Here is a 27938-nt window from a genome sequence, read left to right as displayed (position 1 = left end):
TCTAGAAGACATTAAAGAGCTCCATAAAAGTAGCATTAGACAGGAATAGAGCCCTGAGCTTCTGAACTATGACTGCTAGTTCTTAGCTGGAATCACTCTTTCAAAGTCTAGAGAGAAAAAAAAAAACAAACAACAAAAAACCAACAACATTCATCAGTTTGATTATCCTGAGCAGTAGACAGGCAGTTTCCAATTGGACTCTACTATCTAAGCATTATCCCTACTTATTTTTGTTGTTTTATTCACACCATTATCTCAGTAAATAGGTGTCTTTCTCTTCCTTCTCTCTATTCAGGATTTCTGTCACCTCACCTTGGGTCTTGAAATTCTGGTAATTTTTATTTTATTATTTTTAAAGGCATAATCTTTATTTGCTGAGTCTTCCTATATATGTCACTACATACATGATTTACAGCTTATTTCAAAGCAACTAGGACAAATACAGAATACTATTGAAGATTTGTATTGGAAATCAGAAGAGTGACAAATCTGGCTATCAGTAAGTTATATACACTCACAATCTAAAATTACTCAGATTATGGGAAAATAGCAAGAGAATTGCTAAATTTTCAGAAGAAAGCATACTGGGAGTGTGTGTGTGTGTGTGTCTCTCTCTCCCCCCCTCCCTCCCTCTCTCTCCTCCCCCCCCCCCCGAAACAGGCTGCAACGACTATAATTAGAAGTGTGTCTATTTCTTTAGCACTTAAAAACAGAATAAGCTTTTTATGAGGAGATGAAAATGCACTTTTAGAATACAACTTCTTTCTCTTTTTAATAAATTCCTTCTGCTGCTAATCCACAAGCATTATACAAGCTAATTTTCATTTATGTCAAACTCAATAGGACAAGAAAAAATACTGTTCCACAGTGCTGGGGGGGGGACACGACATGACGACAGACACCTTTTACTGATGCTATGTCAAGGAGGGATAGAAGAGTAATTTCAAATTTACAGGAAGAAAAATTTAAAGAATAGTGGAAGCCATCTGTTGGCTTTTGTCTTCGAGACATCTGAAGTAATACAGCTTTGAATTCTTATCTCTAAATATAATTTAACAATTTAGTGATGACTTGAAACAGAGTGATTGGATTTCAGGAAAAGCTATATCCTGGATTTCCTAATTCAAAATTGCTCACAAATATGAATATATTGAAAGAAGGTATATCTTAAAATTACAAGCCTTGTTTGGGGAAAAGAAATATTTCTTAGGGAACTGCAGATAATGAAAAACAAACAAACAAACAAAAAGAATTTGAGTTTTTACATTTGAATTAGACTATTAAAAAGACAGATTACTTTGATCCACCTAGTAATGTTTTATCTATTAGGACAAGATGCTGCAGTTACTATTTGGTCACAGAGTACACAGTTCTGAAAAGCAGTATCAGTGCAGGTTACACCAATTCTAAAGTGTCGTCAGTCCCAAGGATGCGGTATTTGGAAGTGAATTTTGAAGAGCTGATCAGAACAACCACCACCACACAAACAAACACAACCATAAAACCGCAACAACCTAGGACAAATAAGTCAGTGAAGCTACAGCAAGACTTCCAGTATTATTATGAAATTTAAATAATTTTGGACTATTAGCTATAGTGTCTAATTTCTTGAAGTTTTATTCCACTGTTAGCACCTTCATGCTATTAATTTTCAGAAGTCACTGATAACCATAAAAGTTTAACAGATTCATGGTATCAAGAAATCAATTGATAAAGACTTTTTTCCTGCTTTCCTTTCCTATCTCCCAATGAAGTGCCATCTTCATACATATCTTGCTTTGGAAATTGCTCAGTGCTTCGTTGCATTAAAAAAAAGATTTTTTTTTTTCTTTTTTTCTAATTTTCTATTTTTAGAACTACAGCTATATTGCTTTGTTTCCTCCTTATTCTCTTCTCTGGTTCTTTCTTTCCAACTTCCGTGTTCTCTGCTGACTGCCCAGGTACCTAATAGGGATTTGCTAACCCAATTTAAGTCAGGCAGCTCCTATTTGTACTCTGTAATACTTCAACAACTATCCCAATATAAGTAAGATCCCAGGATTTAGTACTAAATTCAGTGCTGCACAATTATGCATTTTCATAGCCATATCACATTCACTAACAGTACACATGGGGCAAAAAAAATGTTTGAATTTTGTCTCTTAGCACAAGATGAACTATTTACTACTGAGCATGCTCTGAGGCAAGACACAGGGCGTTTTTCAGAGCTAAAAGATACAAAAGCTCTTTTTACGTGGTAGTTGCATGTGCTAGCTTCTGCATCTTGCAACTGAAACTCGTGTATATACACACACAATGGAAATAAAAGGATACAGATGTGCTATACAGGGAGAGGAAATAATGACTGTTGACATTAATTAGATTCAAATTCAGACACAGGGAGATGGCTTTGCCTCATTTTTAGTTTTGGTTTGGTGAAACTTTCACCATTTGCATACTAATGTATTGTATCTTGATAGTCATTAAATGAAGTATTCTTAATTGAGAAATTTTAAGAAAGCAAGAATTCAGACATACAAATGGAAGAGTAAGTTTTATTGAATGATGAAAAACAAATTATCACATTTCAATTAAAGTTTAAGCTTTGCTAGAATACTAGTTTTCCAGTTTTTCTTTAGCAGAAAGTGCAACAAATCAATTATTCAGAATGTTAGTCAAACTAGTAATTGTTAATTTCTCTTCAAAAAACTGCATAGTTGAGCAGGGGTTTTTTGTTTGTTTGGGGGTTTTTTTGCTTTGAATCTGGTGGCAGAGGAGATCACCTGCACTGGTCAGATTCTGAATGTCTTTTCCCTTTTTTCCCACCCTGAGAGAGAATTAAAAAAAAGAATGTTTAGCTAATATACTAGACATGACACTTTATAGCTGCAGTTATTTTCCATATTAAAGTAGTATAAATTAACAAGATAAAGACTCGGGATTTGTTTAAACTGCATACTTTTGTAAAATTATACAAGTATATTTATATGGGACACAAACCCATCTGAATACCAGATATCGATATATAAATGAATATAGTCAAGGCACTTATAGGATACACAACTAAGATAACATCTGGGGATAAAAACCACACTGGTTTGTTGCTTTTTTTTTTTTGCTTGTTTTTGTTTTGAACCCACTCACACATTTTTGGTTGGGTTTGTTTTTTTTTTTTAAAGGGCTTCCTAGTATTTCAAAGCAGTATTCCAATAAAGAAGGCAAATCTAATGTTATTAAAGACACTACCACAAGAAAAGTGGTAGTATAAGAAGGGTTATCCTGGACATCCTGGGAGGATTATAGGAGAGAATAATAAAAGCAGTGATGATGATCCCTGCAAGGTAGATGAGACTGAATTTTCAAAAAAGAAAGATGTGTAAAGATAACAGCATAATAGATGGGGGGGGGGGGGGGAGCAAAATGAGCAAGAGGGGGAATGATTTTGTAGTAATTATGAACAAAGCATGAAACAAAGACCAAGGGGTTTTGTCAATTCTTTTACTCCTATTTTCTTAATTTGTTATTACAATTAATTGCAAAACAGTTATTTTTCTTATTCAAAATTTGCTATCTACAGAGAAAAATACTAAACACTAGCAAAATCATGGAGAGCAGAGGAAGGCAGAAAGACTGAAATTGTTGTAAGTCTGAACAGAGATGTGAATGAATGACAGTAACAATAGATTTATTTTAGTTTAAATTAGTGATATAAACACTCAGCTTTTCTGTAAGGGACTGAACAAGAACATATATTTGGGAACTGCTGAAAGACAATTTTAAGAAGGAGCTCACTCACTTGTGGTAAAGTGACAAGGGAAAAAAGACAAGAGATTAAGTAGAGAACACCATGTAATGCTAGCCAAAGAATTTGATGTAATCAGAAAAGATTTGTTGTTTCAGAAAGAGTAATTATGGCTTAATGAGTCAGCTTTCATGAATTTATAGTATTCCAACACAAACAGAGAGTTACGACTTGAAACAAGATTGCTTGCCAAAGACTATAGGGCTCCTGAAAAGTTTCCATTATAAACTATAGGCTCTCCTTGTAACCTATGCAAAATGTCACAGTCAAAGAAAAATACAGAAGTGTGTTAAATAAGCCATGCACAAGTATAAATCCTTATTCTCATGGGACCAAATAACTACACTCTAAGTCCTCAGAAGTTTAAGCAGCATACTATTTATATGAAAGTTAACTGAAATTCACTAACATGAGATGCATTTGCAGCCAAGTTGAACAAAACAGCATATGCACAATCAGCAAGACGCTGATCTTATCACTCATGTTTCAACAGAATTTGCTCTGAATCTCCTACAAAGACTTGACTATATACAGAAATAAGATATAGAATATGTGAAAGAACACGTGGCAAAAAAAGCCATGAAGTCTAAGTTAGTCTAGGTACACACAGTTAGACAGAGTATGAAAGGAATTTGTTGCTTTTGCTGTTTATTTACCAGCGTACTTCAAGACATTTCAAAGCACAAAACAGGCAAAGTTCTACTTGCCAAAACTGTGCTTTAGTTTTGCTACTGTTTTTTCCCTACAATATGAACCACTACAGATTTTTTTTTAAAACCTGAAAAAAATAGAGCTAACAGGTCAGTTCAAAGCACATTACTTGATGTAACTGAGACCATCTATGAAATATCTATGGATAACTTAAAATTCTCAATATGCAGAAACTAAGGTTTTTCAAGGCTCAGTTCTGCCATGAACTGTCTTTCCTCCAAATAGAGAATATTTCTAAATCTGTAGAAGATTAGACTTGGTAAAACCACAAAATTACTATTTTATAGTACATTACTATTCCACAAACATAGGGGGGGAAACCCAAAAAAAACCAACCTTAAGCAAGAACTTCACCTCTTTCCTTTCAAGATGAAAATATTTCATCTTGGCTCAGAGATTGACCTGAAGTAGTAAAGTTCCAACAAGTTAAAATTTGCAGTGCTCAATGACATTGTGAACATTTGGACTGGCTTAGCCATAGCTTGTTTGTAAACATATTTTAAACAACAAACATTCAGCTCTTTTTTCAGTTCAAAAATTTAGTCCAGAGAAGAAACTACATTTAAGAGCTAAATTAAAAACTTGAAAAGCAAAGGCAATTTTATAAATGCATTTAGTATGCCTGGTCTCATAGACAACTTCATCATGCAAGATGAGGAATATTAAAGGATAACTACGGGTAACAAGTATAAAGATACCAGGAAATTTACTTATATATTATATATTCAGTCTTTGACACCAAGCTCTGAATTATAAAAACTATGAATAGTGTTACAACAAAGGACAGTTATCACACAGTTACATATATAATACTCTTCGAATATTAGCTTAGTTAGCCCTATTCATTGTATGGCAAAAGACTTGCTTAGGTGTAGTATTACATTTCCAACAGTTCAAAGCACAGCTTTGAACTAAACAGCTTCCTTGAGGGTCTGAACAGAGATTATGGTAAGATCAGTCCAGAAGAAATCAAGTCACTAGTAAAGGACAGTCTACTTCAACTGCTCAGTCATGTTTTAGGCACAATGATTATTGGAATTAATCCATTGCATTTTAATATCATTCTTTGAAAGTTAATTATGCAATAACAGAAATACAGTATTGTGTGGTCCAAACTGCATATTTCACTAGAGTCACTGCATATTAATAACTTCCTAGTTCTTTATATTAGTCACTGTATCAACTTATTTTTAAAAAGCTGCTTTGAAAGTGCTTTCCAGCTTTTAAAAAGAACTTTCAAGTTTGCCTGACAAAACTCTACTTACTTTTGCCACCTTGTAGCATCCTCAGAAATTGTGCATTTCTTGCTTTTACTTCTTTATACTTTGCCCGGTATTGAAGAGATTGAATTATTAGATGTATACCCTATAAAAGAAGAATTCTATAAAATGAGCATGACTGAAATGTTACAAAGTTGAAAATTATTACTTCTGCAGAGAATCTGATGTCTGTGTCTTAAACCACAGACAAAGAAATGAATGTACCACAGGAGCAATGGGTTATTAACTGACAGTCTAGAAATTAATGCAAGCATAAGGCTTAGAGCAAGCTTAAAAAATATATAGAGAGATATATATAAAAATAAAAAATGTCAGTGCATTGATAGTGCAAGAACCACCATTCAGGTCTGCCTACTACATCAAGGGCTTCACGATTTCTCCTCTGAAAAGAATATTCAGGCTGCACACAATTATTTTAATGCACTTTCTTGATACCGTGATAATTTAAATGGTTTATATTGCTTGGCAACTAGTAGAAGTCCCCCACTTTCTTTCCTTTTAGACTCTACAGTTTTCTACTCAGGAACCTATTTTTGTTTGGTTTTTTTTCCAACGTATCTGCTATCTACATACTTTCTTCATAAGGCAGCCTTTTCCTTAATTGGCCATCAATGTCAATTCTAGCCATGTATATTAACTGTATACTTGTTTTTCCTGTCACAAGTCTCTTTGTGTATAGTTTGCTTGCTGGTTCTTGAAAGAGCTTTTTTCATAATAAAGAAGCTGCCACCTTTCACTTACATCACCCCAGTCCCTAATTTTTACTCCATTCAGAAAGTTAAACAGTTATTGTTTACCCTCCAATTCACTGTAAACAGGAAAAGGCTATAGTACAGATCAGTAGAATGCTCAGTTTCTTAACATCGTGGAACCATGCACACATATGCATATACATGCATCACATTTTGCTGCTGCCACCCCCCCCACCCCCCCCAAAAAAGGATCTTTAAAAACAGAGCAAATTTACAACTCCAGTATACCAGAGCACTGTATCACTGCTACAAACAATAAATGTCAATATTTACAGGAACTAGAAAGAAATGAAAATGCATTTTAATACATGCAGTATTTAATACTTTAAAAAAATTACATTTTAGCAAGGCCTTTGATGGCCACCTAGAACTGTATTAGGCTCTCTGGAAAAGTTTATAAAGTCAAACAGCTATATTAACAATCATCACCTTGCCAATATCTTTATGCATTATGTTTATTCTTCCAAGTGCAATCAAGTGCTAATTGCAGTAAATATAAATTATTTTATACTTGTCGTGGTTTAGCCCCAGCTGGCAGCTAAGCACCACGCAGCTGCTCGCTCACTCCCCCCCGGTGGGATGGGGGAGAGAATCGGAAGAGCAAAAGTAAGAAAACTCGTGGGTTGAGAGTTTAATTCCAGTTTAATAATTGGAACAAAATAATAGTAATAATAATAATGAATTATAATGAGAAGGAAAACAACAAGAGGGAGAGAGAGGAACAAAACCCAAGGGAGGGAAAAAAGAAAAATAAATTTAAAAAAAAATATGATACAACGGCTCACCACCTGCCGACCAACGCCCAGCCAGTCCCCGAGCAGCGATCGCTACCCCCCGGCCAACTCCACCAGTTTATATACTGGGCATGACATCATATGGTATGGAATAGCCCTTTGGTCAGTTTGGATCAACTATCCTGGCTGTGCCCCCTCCCATTTCTTGGGCACCTGGCAGAGCATGGGGAGCTGAAGAAAAAAAAAAAAGTTCTTGACCAGTGTAAACACCGCTTAGCGACAGCCAAAACATCAGTGTGTTATCAATATTATTTTCATACTAAAATCCAAAACACAGCACTATACCAGCTACTAGGAAGAAAATTAACTCTATCCCAGCCGAAACCAGGACAGTATCCACCCCTTATTCTATAACATCTACATCATGCCCAGGTTCTACCCTTTCTAAAACAATTAATCACCACCACTTTTCCTGTCTCTTGATATATATATATATATATATATATATATATATATATATATGTACACACAGTTATCATTCCCTTGGTCTATGGGCCATCCTTCTAAAATGTTTATTAAGTTAATTTAGTCCATGACTTTGGGCTCCATCTGTCATAAAAGTCCTTCAGGGCAGGAGAGATGGTGTGTGGTGTTGGATTGTTGCATGCTGAAGCCAGTTCTGGTTCCATCACTGCTGCACTTTGCTTGCTTTCATCGAAGTTCATTCTTCACTAATCTGGGTGATCCTTATTGAAATACCATTGATATGGTGTATAGTAACCATAAAAGTGATGACACACAGTATTATATAGCAATCAACATCATACCATTTAGTTCATTGGCTATTCTCACCCAAAATCAAATCCCCTTGAGGTACACAGCGGACTTCACCATCCATTCGCATTACCCACCAAGTACACCCGGGTCCTTGAGCAAAAGCAATCCCAGGATGGGCTTGCCTTTGCCTGAGGCAGGAGTAACCCAGACTGTCTTCCCCAGCATGTTTTTTATGCGTACTACAGGGACCTTATCTCCTTTGACAGTGTGTAAAAGTTTTGATTGGGCAGGGCCAGCTCGATTGACAGATCCTCTAGCGTTGACTAAGCAGGTGGCCTGTGCTAAATGTGTATCCCAATATTTGAATATCCCACCACCCATTGCTCTCAGTGTAGTCTTTAACAGTCCATTGTAATGTTCAATTTTCCCAGAGGCTGGTGCATGATAGGGGATGTGATATACCCACTCAATGTTGTGCTCTTTGGCACAGGTGTCTATGAGGTTGTTTCGAAAATGAGTCCCATTGCCTGACTCAATTCTTTCTGGGGTGCCATGTCACCATAGGACTTGCTTTTCAAGGCCCAGGATAGTGTTCCGGGCGGTGGCATGGGGCACAGGATATGTTTCCAGCCATCCGGTGGTTGCTTCCACCATTGTAAGCACATAGCGCTTGCCTTGGCAGGTTTGTGGGAGTGTGATAGAATCGATCTGCCAGGCCTCCCCATATTGATATTTCAGCCATTGCCCTCCATACCACAGAGGCTTTAACCGCTTGGCTTGCTTGATTGCAGCGTGTGTTTCACATTCATGGATAACCTGTGCAATAGTGTCCATGGTTAAGTCCACCCCTTGATCACGAGCCCATCTCTATGTTGCATCTCTTCCTTGATGGCCTGAGGTGTCATGGGCCCACCAAGCTATAAATAATTCACCCTTATGTTGCCAGTCCAGATCCACCTGAGCCACTTCAATCTGAGCAGCCTGATCCACCTGCTGGTTGTTTTGATGTTCCTCAGTGGCCCCACTCTTGGGTACATGAGCATCTACGTGATGTACTTTTACAACCAGGTTCTCTACCTGGGCAGCAATATCTTGCCACAATGCTGCAGCCCAGATGGGTTTGCCTCTGCGCTGCCAATTGGTCTGCTTCCATTGCTGTAACCACCCCCACAGGGCATTTGCCACCATCCATGAGTCAGTACAGAGATAGAGCACTGGCCACTTGTCTCCTTCAGCAATGTCTAAAGCCAGCTGGATGGCTTTTACTTCTGCAAATTGTCTCAATTCACCATCTCCTTCAGCAGTTTCTACATCTTGTCGTATAGGACTCCATACAGCAGCCTTCCACCTCTGATGCTTTCCTACAATACGACAGGACCCATCAGTGAACAGTGCATATTGCTTCTCATTTTCTGGTAGTTTATTGTACAGTGGGGCCTCCTCAGCACGCGTCACCTCCTCCTCTGGCGATATTCCGATATCTTTGCCTTCTGGCCAGTCCATAATTACTTCCAAGATTCCTGGGCGACTGGGGTTTCCTATCCGAGCCCGTTGTGTGATCAGCATGACCCACTTACTCCATGTAGCATCAGTTGCATGATGTGTAGAGGGGACCCTCCCTTTGAACATCCAGCCCAGCACCAGCAGTCGAGGTGCCAGGAGGAATTGTGCTTCAGTGCCAACCACTTCTGAAGCAGTTCGAACCCCTTCATATGCTGCCAATATCTCTTTTTCAGCTGGAGTATAGTAGGCCTCGGATCCTCTGTATCCCCGACTCCAAAACCCTAGGGGTCGACCTCGAGTCTCCCCTGGTGCTTTCTGCCAGAGGCTCCAGGTAGGGCCATTCTCCCCGGCTGCGGTGTAGAGCACATTTTTTACATCTTGCCCTGCCCGGACTGGCCCAAGGGCTACTGCATGAACTATCTCCTGTTTAATTTGTTCAAAGGCTTGTCGTTGCTCAGGGCCCCATTTGAAATCATTCTTCTTCCGGGTCACTTGATAGAGAGGGCTTACGATCAGACTGTAATTTGGAATATGCATTCTCCAAAAACCCACAACGCCTAAGAAAGCTTGTGTTTCCTTTTTGCTAGTTGGTGGAGACATGGCTGTTATTTTGTTGATCACATCCATTGGGATCTGGCGACGTCCATCTTGCCATTTTATTCCTAAAAACTGGATCTGCTGTGCAGGTCCCTTGACCTTACTTTGTTTTATGGCAAAGCCGGGTTTCAGGAGGATCTGGACTATTTTCTTCCCTTTCTCAAAAACTTCCTCTGCTGTATTGCCCCACACGATCATGTCATCAATGTATTGCAGATGTTCTGGAGCTTCGCCCTGTTCCAGTGCCATCTGGATCAGTCCATGGCAAATGGTAGGGCTGTGTTTCCACCCCTGGGGCAGTTGACTCCAAGTGTACTGAACGCCCCTCCAAGTGAAAGCAAACTGTGGCCTGCACTCTGCTGCCAAAGGGATTGAGAAAAACGCATTAGCAATATCAATTGTAGCATACCTTTTGGCTGCTTTTGACTCCAGTTCGTATTGCAGTTCCAGCATGTCCGGCACAGCAGCACTCAGCGGCGGCGTGACTTCATTCAGGCCACGATAGTCTACTGTTAGTCTCCACTCTCCATTAGAGTTTTGCACTGGCCATATGGGACTGTTAAAAGGTGAATGAGTCTTGCTGATCACTCCTTGGCTCTCCAGTCGACGAATCAGTCTGTGGATGGCAATGAGGGAGTCTCGGTTGGTACGATATTGCCTCCGGTGCACCGCTGTGGTAGCAATTGGCACCTGTTGTTCTTCAACCCTCATCACCCCCACAACAGAAGGGTCCTCTGAGAGACCAGGCAAGGTAGACAGCTGTTTAATTTCCTCCGTCTCCAAGGCAGCTATACCAAAAGCCCACCGGTACCCTTTTGGGTCCTTGAAATACCCTCTCCTGAGGTAGTCTATGCCAAGGATGCACAGAGCCTCTGGGCCTGTCACAATGGGGTGCTTTTGCCACTCATTCCCAGTTAGGCTCGCTTCGGCCTCCAATACAGTCAGCTGTTGGGATCCCCCTGTCACCCCAGAAATACAGATGGGTTCTGCCCCTGTATAGCTTGATGGCATTAGGGTACACTGTGCACCGGTGTCTACGAGAGCCTTATACTCCTGTGGGTCTGATGTGCCAGGCCATCAAATCCACACAGTCCAGTAAACCCGGTTGTCCCTTTCCTCCACCTGGCTGGAGGCAGGGCCTCCCTAATTCTGGTCATAATATTCATTACCCATTTCTTGTATATACGAGTTTCTTCATTAAAATCAGAAGTAAGATCAGCCCTTTTACTCTGTCTGGGGAACTGCCCACTGGAAACCAGAGCAGCAATTTTCCTGGAAGAACCCCCTTTGGTGATTGTTTTTCCTTGCAACTCACGTACCCGTGCCTCTAGGGTCGAGGTAGGTTTTCCATCCCACTTCCTCATGTCCTCTCCGTGGTCATGCAAGTAAAACCATAGGGTACCCCGTGGGGTGTACCCTCTATATGCTCTCTCTTGAGCAGAAGAACGCTGACTCCTAATAGCTGAGATACTGGTCCGTACAGGTGGGGAGTAGGACATATCTTCTTCGAGTCGCTGGACCTTCCGGGACAGTTTCTCCACAGCTGAGACAAGGGAGGAAGAGATACTTTCTTCGTATTCCCGGAGGTTACTAGCAGCTTCATTCACTGTTGGACCGTCTCCGTCTTTCCAGGTCAGTATTGCCAATGAGTTGGCACACGACGGTGGTGCGTTCCGTACCAACTTCCGCCACATAGGTCTTGTGCACTGGACCTCGTCTGGATCTGTGGGTGACCGCACGTCGTCCAGGTCACCATAAGTCACTTCCAGCACAGCTAATTCCCTCAGGTACTGGATACCTTTCTCCATGGTGGTCCATTTCCCGGGGCGATATACAACATCTTCCTTGAAGGGATATCTTTCCTTTATAGCTGACAGGAGTCGCCTCCAGAGGCTGTGGGCTGGTTCCCCTTTTCCAATTGCTTTGTCAATGCCCCCTTCCCTAGAAATGGATCCCAGCTGCTTGGCTTCCTTACCCTCTAATTCCAGGCTACTGGCCCCACTATCCCAGCATCGGAGCAGCCAGGTGACAATGTGCTCCCCTGGACGACGGCTGAAATCTTTCCGCATATCTCACAGCTCACTCAGGGATAGGGATCGGGTGGTTTCCGTGTCATTTATGAGTTCTTCGTCTTCCTCTTCCTCTCTCTGTGATGGCCCTGCTCTTTCATCTTCCCTTTCTAAACGCTGACTTTCGCTTCCAGGATTTCTTTTTATGTATAGGGGCGACTGATACTGACACGGGTTGGTTCCCTGTTTGAACCACAATGCTTGTAACAAAGTTGTCCGGAGCAGCTGCAGCTGCAGTGCCTTTCGCAGTGGGGGCTGGAGCAGCTGCAGTGCCTGTCGCAGGGGTAATTGGAACAGCTGCAGTGCCTGTCGCAGGTGGGGCTGCAGTAGCTGCAGTGCCTGTCATTTTGTCACCAGATCCTTGAGGGTTCTGAATTGAACAGGGCTCGGTAGGCATGGGCCAGACCCCAGCACATTGCAGTGATTTGTGTCTCCCTAGAATTGGCAGGGTGACGACATACTTTTTCCAAATATTCTACTAATTTTTCAGGATTCTACACTTGTTCAGGGGTGAAGTTCCAAAACACTGGAGGTGCCCACTGTCCTAGGCATTTGCCCATGCTATCCCACACACCCTGCCACTCATAACTATCCAGCCTTGGGGCACATCTCTGGATGATATTCTTAAATTGCTTACTAACCTTGGACAAGATCGAAACAATATTCCCAAGCAATACCAATAGAAGTATCTTAACTACCCAAGGATGTTCAAAATACTGAAAAGTTATTGTAATGAAGGAGGAAGCATTGTAGAAGAAAGTAGTGAAGGTACAATTCTGCATTTCCTCCATAAAAAACCTCTCAGAGGAAGAGGTATAATTGCAAATTGTCTCCATAAGGTGATACCCGACATACAATAACGGTTTCAGTACAGCACTTAGATACCAAAATAAACCCAAGGTCACTGTTTTAATAACAGATCTCACAGGCAAAATATCACCAATCTCTGCAGAGCACAGCAAACTGCAAAAACCAACACCGATCGTTAATATGGACAGCAAAAAAATGAGCATGGTGCAGATCAGGTAAACCAATATCGAGAACAGATGAATCAATATCGTGGCCCGCAACTACTAACAGATCTAAATTCCTTAACACACTCTGGTTAATCTGTTATTATCTCAAACCCTTTGAGCCCCACGTTGGGCGCCAAAAAGGTCTGTTGTGGTTTAGCCCCAGTCGGCAGCTAAGCACCACGCAGCCGCTTGCTCACCCTCCCCCCCCCGGTGGGATGGGAGAGAGAATCAGAAGAGCAAAAGTAAGAAAACTCGTGGGTTGAGATAAGAACAGTTTAATAATTGGAACAAAATAATGGTAATAATAAAAATGAATTGTAATGAGAAGGAAAACAACAAGAGGGAGAGAGAGGAACAAAACCCAAGGGAGGGAAAAAAGAAAAATAAATAAATAAATAAATAAAAAGATACAACCGCTCACCACCCACTGACCAATGCCCAGCCAGTCCCCGAGCAGCGATCGCTACCCCCCGGCCAACTCCCCCAGTTTATATACTGGGCATGACATCATATGGTATGGAATAGCCCTTTGGTCAGTTTGGATCAACTATCCTGGCTGTGCCCCCTCCCATTTCTTGGGCACCTGGCAGAGCATGGGGAGCTGAAGAAAAAAAAAGTCCTTGACCAGTGTAAACACCGCTTAGCGACAGCCAAAACATCAGTGTGTTATCAATATTATTCTCATACTAAAATCCAAAACACAGCACTATACCAGCTACTAGGAAGAAAATTAACTCTATCCCAGCCAAAACCAGGACAATACTTCAAAAATTTCATTTGGGGAGTCCAACTCTAGTACATAGTAAAGATAGCTGTTAACAAAGTTCACATCTCTATATAGCAACGCTGTGATATTTATTAATGAGCAAATCTATTTCCTGGTGTGTTTGAGTATATGTTGAATCTGATCTCCAGCCTTGCTTGTATGTAATAGGAGAAGGTAAAACAGAACACAGGGTTCCATTACTGTTACACTGCAGTTTTAAAGGACTCCTTTTAAATCTGACAAAATATACATTGTTCTCTTTAAGCACTTCAAATAGTGGACCAAATATACAAAATCCCCCAACAATATATAATTCTTAAATGCAAGAAAAGCTTCTTAGAACCTTAGGAAAAAAAACAGGTTGGAGAAGACCCATGGAGGTCCAACTTCCTGCTAATTTACAAGTCACATCAGGTTGTTCAAGGTCTTGCCAAGTCCTAGATCAAGTCTTTGCTTTTTCCTGACAGTGAACAAAATAGCAACACTAGGAAACAACTAGTGGGTGGATATGCCAGATACAAAGTTTATTCCTGGATGTTTTGTCTCGATACTTTAATTACATTTAGATTATTAACTTACTTACCAAGAAAGACCACTTCATGTTGTACTGCAGGAATAACTTTGTTCTACAAAGGAAATAATCTGTAGCCAATCTAAAGCATCCCTACAGATTAGTCACATTTTAATAAATACTTTTTCCAAATGTATAAAAAGGTTAAATATACTACTTGAAGGTATTATCAGCTACATACCTCCCACTGAGTTATTATATTTTTCAATTGCTGAATTTCTGCATCTTTCTTTTCAAGTTCACACTTTAGCCGTTCTGTTTTTCCATCTTTCAAAACACTCTCCTATAAACAAGCAAGTATCATTTCTTAATAACTCAGTCATGTGAATTTTATTCTCAGGAAAGGAAACTTATTCCTCTTTGTTATTAAAAAAAAAGTATTGGCATGTTCTATGGAGCAAAAAATATTTCAATCAATCAATCACAAGTGTTTTCTGTTTAAAAAAAACCAAACACTAAGTGATTTAAATACCTCTTCCAGTAAAAGAAGAATACAAACATTTTTTTAAAATGCTCTTTTAAGATTATCATGCTTTTGATTCGTGATTATCTTCTAATCAGGTGCTGTCTTCTAATCATTAAAGAAGTTTCATTAGACAACTTACTTCACTTCAAAGTGACTCCCATCATACATGCCTGGTTGTGTTCATGAAATGTACAGTTATCCATTCCACTGTAATTGGTGAGCTGGTCTCTCCTTTTTTCTCTTTTAAGTATGTTGTGAACATAATTTCCAGCCTACTGAAAAACCCTCCATCATGTAACCAAGTCTGAGATTAGTTCAGTTCCTCTCAAAAATAAAAAGTATTATAACTTATCTCCCTTTACACATAAGTTAATATTGAGCTAAAAAAAATGTTTTTAAAAAAATAACTTAAATCACAGAAAAGCACAAAACCCAGATATTTTAATGTTGTATGTCATGAGAACACTGTGACTTCCACCTAGAAAATTATTCCAATTGAAGAGTCTAGAAATCAATTAACATTTAACCGATGAGATTACACAAAAGCATTAAATTAGAATTTAATATTTTTGTACCATGCCCACACTAATTTGCTTTATTTCACTGTTAACTGTTCTTCTTCTCTCTAAGAGTTTTAATATTAGCAGACTGTACTGCAACATAGTACCATTAGTATCTTATCATCTACTTTGCTTCTCTTTTTTTTTGTACTAAAATTGATATTTTTGGACATGCTTTTAAATCTGCAAATTGCAAAATTTACTCCTTTAGCTTTCAAATAGTCTTAAAGGCTTTCTTAGTGCTAGCTTTTGCTAAGCTCTCAGATACTAGAACTACAGACATACAACTCTAGTAAATCTGCATCCGTCTGTACAAATTTTCCAAATGCAGATCGGTCAGTTTTGGAATATATATTTGATTGTTGCTACAGAGAGTGACCATACCTTTTGCAGAAATAGCTACTTTCTAAACAGAGTTATTCTAACTAGTTTAATTTAAAAAAATTAAGACTTAACCTTGCTAAAAAACATGAGGTATCTGAAAAAGAATAAGAAAAAAAGAAGCGACAACAGTAAGTTACTCAAATCTTGTACATCTTGCTATTAAAGCAAAGCATTTTGTGGGGAGAAATCTACTAGAGTTCTTCAGCATTATCTCTCCTCTCAAAGTCACATTTAAAAAAAATAGTCATACTAAAGCATTAGAAGAGAAGATGAAACACTATGTTTTAGGTCAATCCCTATATTTGCATCTTTTCCCAGATCTTTCAGACTATGTAACTGAAAGCAGCATACCATATGCATGTGCTTCAGCTAAAGTGGAAGGCAACATCTTTGGCACGTGCACTTTTTTTTTTTTTAATTCTATTTAGGCTTTTTTAGCACATATCTCGCTGTATACCTGAATGCCTTCCAGTTGCCTCTTCTTAAGATACTAACGTGCTTTCATTTTTTCCTCTATCCAGATTCTTCAGAAAGAATGCATTTAATAAATATTGTAAAATTTAAATAAAAATATTCTTTAAAAAAACCCTTAGAAAAATAAACTATTTTCTTTCTTTTTCAGCCTCTATCAATTTCTTCAGTAAAACTTGGAATCTCTGCTCTATAGACACAGATGAAAGAGTTCTAAATGTGTAAAAATGAGTATAACAAGTTCTTTCAACATTTGGTCATTTTAATAAAAGCCAGTACCATGAAGAAAGGCAAACGCTGCCTTGCTAATACCCAGGGAAACAGAGGAACTCAGTTGCCCAAGAAGTGCAGGCTTAGTACAACCCCCAAAACCCTCTACTTAAAAAGGAAAATAAGAAAGAAAGAAAAAAAAAGTCACATTAACAGTATTTGAGTCCCCCACCACCTCCCACCCTAGGAATACATGAAATTATGTTTTCTTTAACCTCTTCTAACACCAACTAGTCCACTGTTACATAATGAACTTTTAGCTTTTAGACTTAATAGGACACACAGTGTTCAAGCACAGTATTAATGAACTGAGACAAAAATATAGTTCCAACTCGGAGGGCATTTTGCTGTTAATATACACACTATCAAAATTCCAAGTAGATAGCTCATGAACAGATATATTAGTATGATAAGGCATACCTATATTACTGTCTGACTGAAAAATCTTTCAGAGACACAGTGAGAGGTTTGTCTTTTCCTTGCTGGTTCTTTCTTTTCTCTTTCTTATTCACAGACTTTGACTGAGGTGAAGTATTTTCCATGTGTTCATATTCCTGGAAGAATAAAGTCCCACTGGTATAAATGTCTTCAATATCCAAATATTTTTCCCAAAGCTATATAAAGAAAAAAAAAATTATAATATACTACAGCAGATTTTAGCCTGTACAGTAATTTGCAGGCTTCTTATAGGTGCTTTATACTCTTTAAGCCAATCAGCAATTGAACATCAACTCTGTTCTCTGGAGTATTGCTCTTTACTAAATAGCGAATTAATTATCAGCCTAATACCCCCTATAACCTAGATGAAGTTTTATCCAAAACCTGATAATCTGAAAGTATAATGTAGTCAAACATAGGAAGGCAAAGTGCTACACACGGCAGGTTAACACTTCCTTTAAAAACCAGGATGTATACCATACCTTCATTTTACTCTCAAAATATACTTATTCATTAGGAGTCAGACAGCTATTAGTGTGCAGCAATGCTCTACCAAACAAACTTATCTCCTATTGAAGACAGACAGGCTGGTACATGATATCCATTTTAATCCAAGCCCTGCCTGTGCCAGTCCCCCACACCCCCCCATCTGCATTAACATTCTTAGCAAATTGTCACTGTCCTACATGTTTGGTTTGATTCTTAGCCAAAACAATCTTAAGAAAAAGGTTGTTATATAGAAAGCAATAATGAAAATTGAATGTTTTTCTTTCTGTAAAAGCAAAATTGTTTATCTATAGTCATGTGTACTGTATATTTAAAAGATACAGTATACGCTTTAAATAATTGTTCAACAAAGTTAATTCTCAGGAAGTCTACAAAAGATGCTATTTCACTATGCCTAAAGAGTCTTCACTTTCAGAAAGAACTTTTAATACAGAAATTTAATACTGATTTTTAATAATTATAGTATTCCCCCAAACTGAATTATTGTACAAAGGTATTTACACAAAAGTGCATATGTAATTTTTGCTTCTTTATGATGCATAATTGTTAAAATTTAATGTATTTTCATAACATTTCATAGGCTCCTGACTTACTGAAAATAAGAAATAAGTTCCTGCTAGAAATTAAAAATTCATCTGAGCACACTATATCATACATTTTAGCAGCCAGTTCTCATGTTCCCTAAAAGAAGTACCTAGATAATAGCATCCTGATCAGCTAAGAGAAAAATGTAGACTGCTTATTAGAACTAAAATATTTAAACACAAAACAGAGGGAAGAAAAAAAAAAGTGTCTGCAAAAATGCAAAAGACTCTAACATAACTAACACTTTAAGGCATGAAGAAAAGTCAGTGCTTTCATTCTCAGACTCTCCAAGCATAATGGATTTTTTTCTGAGGAAGTAAGGGGAGGATCTCTTGTTGAATTTTAAAAATTACAGTGTCTTTATAGGCCAGAAAACTGAAAAGGTAAAACTAATTTTCAGGCAAGGAAGGCAGGAGACCAGCATGGCTCAGTAAGGGCCTCCTGGTCAAACTAAAGTGTAAGAAGGAAATACACAGACAGTGGAACCAGGGACACGTATCCTGGGAAGAATATAGGGATACTGCCCAGGAGTGTAGGGGTGGGATCAGGAAAGCTAAGGCACAGTTGGAACTGAATTTGGCAAGGGATGCGAAGAATAAGAAGGGCTTCTACAGGTACATTGGACAGAAAAGGAAGACAAAAGAAATTGTACACACACACACCCCCCGACAAATGAGACAGGGGATCTGGAGATAACTGACATGGAGAAGGCTGAGATACTCAACAAATTTTTTGCCTCAGCTTTCCCTGGCAATTGCTCTTCCCACATTTCTCAAGTCCCTGAACCTCAGGACAGGGACTGGGGGAATGAAGTCCCTCCCATTATAGGAGAAGATCACGTTCAAGACCACCTGAGGAACCTGTACACACACAAGTCCATGGGACCCAACAAGATGCATCCCAGGGTCCTGAGGAAATTGGCTGATGCAGTTGCCAAGCCACTCTCCGTGATATTTGAAAAGTCATGGCAGTCTGGCGAAGTCCCCAGTGACTGGAGAAAAGGGAAACATCACGCCCATTTTTTAAAAGGATAAAAAGGAAGACCCTAGGAACTACCAACCAGTCAGCCTCACATTCATGCCTGGTACAATCATGGAGCAGATCTTCCTGGAAGACATGTCAAGACATATGGAAGACAGGGAGGTGATTAGAGACAGCCAACATGGCTTCACCAAGGGCAAATTGTGCCTGACTAATCCAGTGGCCTTCTACGATGGAGTGACTGTGTTGGTTGATAAGGGAAGAGCTACGGATGTCATCTACCTTGACTTCCGTAAGGTCTTTGATATGGTCCCCGACAACATCCTTGTCACTAAATTGGGGAGATATGGGTTTGATGGATGGACTATTAGATGGATAAGGAACTGGCTGGATGGCTGCATCCAAAAAGATACAGTCAACGGCCCAATGTCCAAATGGAGATCAGTAACAAGTGGTATCCCTCAGGGGTTCGTATTGGGATTGGTACTATTTAATATCTTCATCAATGACATAGACAGTGGGACTGAGTGCACCCTCAGCAACTCTGCAGATAACACCAAGCTAAGTGGTGCAGTTGATACGCTTGAGGGAAGGGATGCCATCCAGAGGGACCTTGACAGGCTTGAGGAGTGGGCCCATGCAAACCTCATGAAGTGTAACAAGACCAAGTGCAAGGTCCTGCACCTGGGTCAAGGCAATCCCCAGTATCAATACAGGCTGGAGGATGAAGGGATTGAGAGCAGCCCTGCGGAATAGGACTTGGGGATACTGGTGGATGAAAAACTGGACGTGAGCCGGCAATGTGCACTTACGGCCCAGAAAGCCTGGGCTGCATAAAAAGAAGCTTGGCCAGCAGGTCAAGGGAAGTGATTCTGCCTCTCTATTCTGCTCTTGTGAGACCCCACCTGGAGTACTGCCTCCAGCTCTGGGGCCCCTGTCACGGATGGAGTGAGAGTGCACTTCACTCGTAAGACAGAAGCAAAAATATACTTTATTGATATAGAACAGGGAGTTAACAAAGTTCAATGCGACAGTGTTTTAACAAGATTCGATGGCAAGGTACACTTAATTATTTACTGCATAGAGGACAGGGTCAGACAAAACTGTCAGGGAGACCCTCCCGTTGAGTCATGAGGTTCGGAAAAAGATCCCCTTGCTTTCTAAACTCCTTCTCAGAGAGGAGTCTAGGTGCGGCTGGATCCAGTCCTAGTCCCAGACTTGGTCAACGGGTTATGTCTAAAGGATTATATATGCGCAATCAATCCTTTATATCACTTAGCTAAGATTCCAAAGTTTAGCATGCTATTAGTCACTTACCAAGGATCTGTTGTAGCAAGGAATCTCTCAACCTCGAGGGGTAACCTTAAGAGGCTCAAGGGGAGATCCTGGTGTGCAGCCCACTGCTATGCAGGAGAGCTCAAAGGGCTCTTGGGCTGCTCACTATTTATGGGGGATAAGATGATTGACCCATAGTCATATTTGCATGCCGACCACAGATTTTAGTTTCTTCAGTGGGCGCATTGCACCATAGCCCTAGGCTATTGTGTTGTTATCTGTCTCCTGAATCCACTTTGAGCCGATGCAGCCATCCTGACCAGATGCATCCATTACAATCACCACTGGTGGTTATCACCTGAGCAGGGTTGCAGGAGATAAAGGTCGGGGGCAGGGGAAGCACACCATCACAGACCCCAGTACAAGAAAGATGTGGACCTGTTAGAGCAGGTCCAGAGGAGGGACAGAAAAATGATGAGAGGGCTGGAACACCTTCTCCTATGAAGAAAGGCTGAGAGAGTTGGGGTTGTTTAGCCTGGAGAAGAGAAGGCTCCAGGGAGACCTTATTGCAGCCTTTTAATACTTACAGGGGGCTTATAAGAAAGACGGAGAAAGACTTTTTAACAAAGCCTGTAGTGACAGAACAAGGGGCAACGGTTTTAAACTGAAAGAGGGTAAGTTTAGATTGGACATAAGGAAGAAATTCTTTACGATGAGGGTGGTGAGACACTGGAACAGGTTGCCCAGAGAAGCTGTGGATGTCCCATCATTGGAAGTGTTCAAGGTCAGGATGGATGGGGTTTTTGGAGTAACCTGATCTAGTGGAAGATGTCCCTGGCCCATAGCAGGGGATTGGACCTAGATGATCTTTAAAGGTCCCTTCCATCCCAAATCATTCTATGATTCTATGATTTTTACGATTCAAGCCTCAAACTTGTACAACTTTTACATTAGGATGAAGCCTGCAAATACCTTTTTGTGTTCTTCATATTCCAGTTTGCTTATCAACAATGCTTTTTCAAGGTCTGCTTGAAACATTTCAGATGTCAGCTAAAGAAACAAAAATAACATATTCTTTCTGATTTGTTTAAAAAAAGGAGAGAGAGACCAAACCACGTTAAAATTTCAGTTTCAATAAACATATCACTACAGTTGTCAGAAAGCTTCACTGGTGTGACATATGACAGTATTAACTAATATACCTAATTGTATCATAAGTAATAAAATATCTTCAGGAAACTGTGTGATGTAAGTGTACAATAAATAAGTTGTGCACATCTTAATGTCAATAGTTACCATCTTTAAGATTTGTTTATATGAGATTTCTTTAAAATCATTATTTTTAGTCTTGAAGTTCTGAAACATGAAAAATAGAGGATGTTAAAGGATGAAAAGTATCATTGTAAAAGGATCACTAGGAAGCCCAAGAGCTCTTTGCTTATACACTGGGGGGATGGCAGGGGGAGAGGGGTGCATGTCCAATAGGCAAGCTCTGAGCACACCTAATACTCGTAAGCAATTGAGATCCATGCACAAAGTTCTTAGAGTGACTTTCTCAAGACTCTAAGATTCAAGGTAATTTAACTGATTCTGCCTTTGATGCATTTCACACAAACATGAGCACTAGCTCTCTCTTTTCCTCCCCGCCCCCCCATTTGCCTTAGTCTTAAAAAGCTATACACAGACTCTATAAAATTTATATTCCTAAAATAGTGGTAATGATGTAATAAGCCTGTACATGATCAACAAATGATAAGGGCTCCTCCACATGAAGCTTCCTTCTCCCACAGCAGGACCTCACTGCTAAATGGCTAAGACACTTGACTTTGGTAGGGTAATCCCTGAGTACACATATATATACCATGCAACATCCCCCAATAAAAATAATGCAGCTTTAGATAGATAAAATGGTGCAGATGTAAATCACCCTACAGTCTTATGCTCTTGGCACACTCATAGGAAGAGGAAGAGATGAGCTTGGAGCATTTCAAGCTGAGAATGAACATGCCAAATTTTATTTAAAGTCATTTAACAACTAGACCACATAGAAGCTTGACACAATTCGGGCAACAAGATCGCGGACAATAAAACAAGTTATCACTAAAAACTGTTGATGACAATATTAAATAGATATAACAAAGCATAGCAGATATAAAAAGTTCATGGTTCCTTGTTGTAGTGATCCTGACCAGAAGACCACTGTACATTGAGGAGTTAGTGATCCTCAGTTAACCTGAGTAGGCCCAGGCCTGTGCTGTATATAGGGCTTGGCCTTCAGGCCTGTGTTGTGCTACGCGTAGCCCTTGGCTGCAGGATAACCTCAGCTGGCTCATTCTAACAGAGGAGCCTGCAGGCATCTCCCACTTGGTACTGGCAATTATGCCACCTGCATGGCTTTGCCTTTATCTAGGAGTGCAGCAAGAATTGTTTTCTTGTAAGAAAAATCCTATAATAGTGTTGCCGTGAAAAGCCGAAATCAGTACTCAATAGTCGGGATGACTATTAAGCAGGTATTCTTTATTGCAGCGCTGGGCAGCACTGGGGATCGCTCTGCCACAAGTGCTCCGCCAGGTCAGCACAACACATCAGTTCATATACAGAAAAATCATACATATTCATCTGATTTCCTGAAAAGGGCAGTTTTATGGTGATGAGTTCCCAGAATTCATTTACATAGTCCAAGCATGTGCAGTAAAATTAGGGTTAGGGTCTTTTCACCCTCCCGGTGGTCATCCATAGTCTTCCTCACATTGTCCACTAGTTGAACTTTGGGCTTCCTTTGTCCATATATAGTCATTGAGTTAGCTCATCAGTCCTTGGGCCTGGGAATGTTACAAGGGGGTCGATTTAAGCTAGTTCTTTGGTGCTTATCTTCGGCACAATCGTCCTGAGTTCCTGTTATAACGAGCTTGCTCAAGGCCTGCTTAGTCTTATCAGGTAAGAAGTTACAGAAAATGTCCTATCATCAACTCTGCTCAGCAGGTAACCAAAACTATCTTTGCAGGGGAAGAGAACAAAAGAGAACAAGGATGCAAGTGAAACTAAAAAAATGCAAGTCTATGTATCACAGTAAGGTCTTAGTCAGGGATTGTCAGGGATTTAACCCTTTCAATAGCTTGAATGACCAAAAGGAGGGAAACCTGGGAATCTGTTCCATGGACAGGGTCTGCACAGCCTGCTGTGCTTGGATCAGAGGCCTGTTCGATGCCATGCCACCTGGGATTCCCACCATCTAAAGGAATGCAAGATTATCTATGCTATTCTCTTATTGCAGTGTTAGTTCTAATAAAAAGCATTTTAAAACGATGCCTTAGAGAATTCGAGTGCCTTTCTTACTGGGATCATAACAGAGCAGCACCTCCTGGTGCAAAACATTTGGTGTGGTCGGCAGATCCCAGTGAGAAATGCCTTTCTGTAGAAAGAACAACAAGTAAGAGAGAAACCTTGTGCCTGGCTGGCCCCACACACAGCCATGGAGGGTATTTGCAAGGCATTTGACCCAGGCAGTTTCCCCAGTGCATTGGGAAACTGAGAAGGAATGCCCTACTCCAGCTGAAGTATGATGTTGTCTTAGAAAACAGGGGCTAGGGAAAGGAAAAGTCAAGGAAAATTTGCACCGTCTTTGGTTGTTACTAACATGCTTCAAATGAACATGGGAGTGTCTAGAGCTGATGCAAAAAACTACGAGCTGCAGGCACAGCTCTGCACAGCAGCCCCAGGGCAGCAAATGGCAGTGCAGGCGCCCACAGTGCAACCCGGGAAGGGCACCGCTGAGGTACGAGTTATTTGCCAGAAGGATGAATGGTGGGACGAGGATCCTTATTCCTCTGGTGAGGGCAAGTGGACGGAGGGGTCAGAGGATGTGTGGCAACAGCATTTCCCTCTGGCCATTAGTGATTCACAAAGCAAAGGGGCCCCCCAGGGGACACTCCAGCACACTATCTCAGTGCGCAATTTTATACAGCCTAAGTTGCAAGGTTTAACAAAAACATATCAGCAAAAGCCAGGAGAAAGGCTGGCACATTGGCTATTGTGAATATTGGACTTTGGAGGAGATAATGTAGATTTAAATCCTAAAGAATTAAAGTGTTTGGATGTCATCTCGCAAAACCCTATGATTACCCAGCAGCTGAGAGAAGCACAGGGTAACATATCCCACTCCCTGTGGGTATGGCTCCAGGAAGCTTTAACAGCAGAGTATCCCTCACCTACTGATTAGGACAATAAAGTAGCATCCTGGAAAAGTATAGCTGAGGCTGGTCAGTATTTACAGGAAGTGGCCACATGGCTGTGTTTGACACTGGCCTTTCTATATAAAGTTTATTTCAGGGTCATGACTCCCTTACTGTCTAATCAGTGGAGTGGTGGGAAGATAGAAAAAAAAAAAGTCATTCTCCCCAAGAGCCTTCATGTTTATGGAATATCAACACTGCACTCTAACAGTGATCGTGCCCATGTCAACTATTTCACTAAACTTTTATTCTAGCAAAATAAAAGTTAACACAGAATTTGTCAGAAGAATATTTACAGTCCACACTGTACCTCCATTCTTTATGCTCAGTCCCTTGTGACTGCAGAAAACTGTTTGAAATGTAGCTGTACTACTAAATCTACTCTCCAACCTTGAATCTTGTGATAGCATTTGGGTTTTGTTTTGTTTTGTTTTGTTTTCCATAAAGAGGGATATAAAATGTCTTCAGAACTGTAACATAACTATCATTTTACAACTTTGGTATTACTCTAAAGTTACTTTTAAAATAAAAGAATCCCAAGGCAACTTCTACAGGAGTGTAGCCTATATGTCAGTAAGATATGAATAAAAATCAAGTGCTTATAACTGAGCTTACTTTGTCTGACCATTTTACCACCCAATAGTTAGACTGTACAATTCTCTTATTTGCCTGAAATGATTGCTTTATAGCATGCAGAATACAAGAAGTACTGAACAAAGTAAACCTGTACCTTAAAAGTAATTCTGAAGCTAATTAGCTCAGGAAATTTTCAAAAGGATTATCAGGTCATTACTCCACTGCTAGGACAATCATTCAGAAGCCTAGAAAGTTAAGAACTTGGCTATACTGTTTAAGGAGGCACATATACAGAAGCATTATCAACTATCAAAAACCAAGGACAGCATCCAAACATTAATCATTTGTCAATATAGCTTTCTGTATTTCCCCTTAATTAAACAGAAAGCAGTTCAATATAATCTTTTTTGGCGAGACATAAGTTGAAGATATCTCTGTAAAAGAAAATAACATCCTAGTAGCTGCCAGCACAGAAGTTCAATAGTTTCACAAAACACTTTGTAACTCCAGTTGGTATCGCTTATTTGTGGTTTGCCTTGAAAAAAAGTCTGTTCAAAGTTAAATACTCTCAAGGGCATCTTCAAGCATACCAGGATAGCCCAAACTTTATTATCCACAGTGAATTGAGATGTCTGAGGATCTATGTGAATGAGTTATATGGAAAAGAAAACACAAATCTGTAGCAGACAATCATTTAAAAGGAATCTAGAAAAAAAGCATACTGAAATATTTCTTTAAGTATCACCCAATAAATGCACTAAAAGAAATTATTTGTCCATCTCTGCTATTTTTGTCTAAAATAGTTAAAATACTGCAAATAATTCAAAACATTCATATGCAGCATCATAAAAGAAAAATCGCTATACATTCTTCAGTAATTCAGCATTTTAAATATTCCTTTTTAACAGAGTCAATAACCAAAATGACTAGTTTTAAATGCAAGTATTCTTCCTAACTGACATCATAGGGACAACAAACTATTCCATCTGTTTAAGTTAAAGATTGTTTTACTCTTTTGGATCAAGTGCATTTCTTATGTAATTTCTCATGTAATTTCTCTTTGTGGTAGCTTTGGCAGAAACACACTAAATGCATTATATTGGCCTTCATACAGGCACAGGCAGTCTTTCCTTTATCTCTACTGTATTCTTCAAGCATTCATGAACCTTACTAACAATGATATTATTACCAAAACCAAGTTCTAACAATAAAAAATAGAGGTTCTTACACTGATAGAGCTATCCTAGTGTCCTAAAGGATAGTCAGCTTTCAGAGTTCAAGTATTCTTGATTATCTAGAAAGGTACTAATCATTCCATGCCTAACAGAACTTACAAAGCCTGGTTTACTATGGATCTGTACTGTATATCTATACATCACTCCACCAAAACATCCCCAGCTTTGCTTCCACCACAGCTCTTCACCATCCTCCCATGGAAATACTTCTACTTCTTGTCCAAATTATATAAATCCCCACCACACTCAAAATTTCACACCTCACCTACGAGGCGTGCAAGCAGCAGCAGGTACTGGCTCTAAGCTACAAATATACTGAACAGCCATTCACTAGACTTGACAGAAGAGGTAGTCTGACCTTCTACTGAAACCCTTTCTTTCTTTCTCCCCAGCCATCTCTCTTTATCCATGAGATTTAACTTCATAGAGTAACATATTTCAGGAAACCAAAGATAACAGTAAGCTGTACCTGCTCATCTCTTTGTCTCCACTCTTGCCAATTTTCTTCCTGAGAGTCCATCTGCCTTGTGGTGTGCAGTGTTTGTTCATGCTGAGATAAGACAGCCTCCATGGGAGGATTTATGAGGAATCTTTTTAAAAGCAAGATTTCTGAGCTGAAAAACATAATAAGTTATTTTTAATCAGAATGTTAACAAATATATAGAAACTGTCTTGATTAAGACATTCAGACACACATGCCAATAGACATGCATATATTTTACCTTCTGCAGTTCTGCAGTTTGGTCTACATTTTTGTTTAATCAGATATGGTACACACCAGAAGGTAAAATTTCTTTTGGATCTTAAGATTGGATCAGAAACACCGCAGCCACATAAAAAAGGAATCAAATAGTAAATATACTTTGCCAGCTGAAAATCCCTTTACCTCATTAGCCTGACTGCTGATGTTCTTTCTTCTTTCTCCTTTCTCCTTTTCTCTTGTTTCTTCTCATTTGTAGATCTTCCTCATGAAGCTTGAGATTTACCAGCACCTCAGACACTTCTGCCCTTTCCAGGCTCTGAATCAGTATCACTGTCCGGTTGTAGTAAGGCAAAATGAGATGCCGTGGTAGGAACTGAACTGATTACAGCTGATGCCATTGCCATGTCTGAAATTCTACTGAGATGGCTTCTTTAATTATTAGGCTTCCTGGGAAAGCAGCACAGAAATAAGAATGGAAATACTGTTTTACCAAGCAATCAATTAATCAATAATTCATATCTGCTTAGCTGCAGCAGTTTTAGATCAGAAGGCATGAGACAGTATTAGTGTAAAAATTAACCAATAGTATTATTTCTTTATATTTTAACCAACTACATTGTATTATCTTAAATATCTGAACAAGAAGAACAAAATGAAAGAATAATATATAAAAACAAAAATTTGAGACTTCAATACAT

At 39.6% G+C, this 27938-nt stretch overlaps 1 long non-coding RNA gene and 1 pseudogene across 1 annotated transcript in view; one reads left to right on the top strand and one right to left on the bottom strand.

Annotated features, from left to right (window-relative positions):
• Positions 1-27938, top strand: part of LOC140650597 (uncharacterized) — a 38404-nt gene that overhangs the window by 4030 nt on the left and 6436 nt on the right. The window lies entirely within an intron of this gene.
• On the bottom strand, positions 76-27638 carry LOC140650710 (G kinase-anchoring protein 1-like; annotated as a pseudogene).

This window comes from Ciconia boyciana, chromosome 4, assembly GCF_034638445.1.
Source record: "Ciconia boyciana chromosome 4, ASM3463844v1, whole genome shotgun sequence".
Lineage (NCBI taxonomy): Eukaryota > Metazoa > Chordata > Aves > Ciconiiformes > Ciconiidae > Ciconia > Ciconia boyciana.
The sequence above is the reverse complement of the archived record's forward strand: the minus strand, read 5'-3'. Positions and strand labels throughout refer to the sequence as shown.